The sequence below is a fragment of the Camelina sativa genome, chromosome 11 (assembly GCF_000633955.1).
Source record: "Camelina sativa cultivar DH55 chromosome 11, Cs, whole genome shotgun sequence".
In the NCBI taxonomy this organism is placed as follows: Eukaryota; Viridiplantae; Streptophyta; class Magnoliopsida; order Brassicales; family Brassicaceae; genus Camelina; species Camelina sativa.
The window spans coordinates 46,285,735-46,287,863 of record NC_025695.1 but is presented as its reverse complement, the minus strand read 5'-3'; positions in this window follow the sequence as shown (position 1 = coordinate 46,287,863).

Sequence of the window (2,129 nt, the reverse complement as noted above, 5' to 3'; positions counted from 1 at the left end):
TGATCATTCGAGTTAATCATATACAGGTGTTGACAAATGAGAAAGTCTAATTAAATAAATTATTAGATTTTAACTATACATGTATTTTTTTTTTCCATTCTTGTTTTGACATTAACTATACTGTACTCTGTACATGTATCTTTGACGATAACCTCAAAGAAATATATTCTACGTCAACCAATGAACAAAAATAACGGTTTCTGTTTTTGGTAATGGTTGTATTTTTGCATATTCTTATGTTTTTTTATAAACTATTTAGTATTATCTAGAGTGACATGTATAAACTGCGAGTTGTGATTTCATTTATCAGTACAAACTCAAATGTATAATCGATTAGGTGGTAGATTACATGTCACAATACTCTGGATCGGTTGATAAAACAACACTATCCGAAATCACATTTAAACAATGATTGACGGGCTCTTCGTTATTCAAGTAATCAAGTTATATGTGGTAGTCATGATGATGGTGATTATATAAAAAAAATATCAATATATTTTTAGAGAATTTTATACTTAATCGATATCTAAATCTTATGGTACATTAAATGTTTTATATATTATGGTTGTGAACGTAGATTTAAAACTATAAACCATAATTATTAGGTTTCTTCTTATAACGTGATATTTTTACATAAAGTTTAAACTGTAGCATTTAATCCAGGTTACTTCTAATTTAAATAAAGAAAAACAAAAAGATTAAAAACAATGGTATGGTTATGGGGAATGTTGACTTACAATATGGTGGTAGCATGTTGTCCATTCTAGTCATTGGGGGGTCCTTCTAATCCCACCATACCCTTTTTTGGAAGTATTTCATCTATCACAAAAACAAACCGATATGGTCTAAATTTAGTTTTCACTTGCTATGAAAAAAAAATGTGATCAGTTTGGATTGATCAATTAGAGTATTAAACACTTAAGTATAGAAGACCATGATATTTGACTTTTTCCCCTTTTTTTACAGCAGCATGATATTTGATATAGTTTATACTTTATACTAATTATATGGTTGTTGCGTACGTAGCCATTCAAATTCATATAATGCATATTGTTAATCATAAAAATTAATGAGATTAATTAGATGGTAAACTCTGTGTTCAGTTTGCAAGAAAAAAAGAAGATAAATTATGATATACACGTAAAAAATTAATTATGGGTATATTTATTATGTGGTATCATGATTAATTGATTATAATTAACACTTTTTAATTTTTAAAAACTACTGTTGTTAAGTCATTATAATAAAACCACCAGTTAAATAATTATATTTGAAATTTCGTACTGAGGAAAATTTAAGTTAATAATTCTTCATTTATGCAATCAATATTCATGTGATATATATTTTTTTTCATCTCTCGTAAGTAGCAATATATATAATTACAAACCATAATACTTCCAAATGATAAGATAATAATTAGTAGATTTTACTTAATTAAAAACAAAAATGAAAGAAGAGGCATGCCAACGCCATATTGGTAATTCACCTAACCATAGTGTCGTCAGATGTTCAAAAACTCTTTTTTTTTTAAGGGCAGGATGTATAGTTGAAAGTTAAAAGGCAAAAAAGGCGAAAAAAGCGAAAAAGGCGAAAAAGGCGAAACCCCGAGATCTGAGATCTCATCGACGGTGTGGCCTCTCACCGCCGTCGAGAACATCTTCTTCCCCCCCCCCCCTTCCTTTCTAGATGATGGATCTGAACGCTGAACCACCTGCGCTTGTCCCTCCTGACCCGACCATTCCAATTGTCTCCGCTCACTCCACCCTCGTTCCGGCCACCTCTACGGTTCCATATGATGTGTCTCCACCTGGAGATTCGTCCTCTGTTCCTGCTCAAGAAGATACAATTGCCTCACAAGCAGATTGAAATACTCCACTCCTACCCAAAGAACAAGAAGAACTACGCAATTCTCCTCCTGTCATCGACGACACCCAACTACTGTGGGCAGAGCGTTTCAAGTCTTCGTTGCGTAATCTCACTAAAGCAGCTCAGCCGACCTTCACTGATGATGGAACTCCGAAAGTCAGAGCACCAGCTTCAGTCATTCTTCATGCCTCTGACACTTGGAAAGACCACATAGTGGCTCATTTCCATGGAAATCCTCCCCCACCAGGTAAAATCTTTGTTGA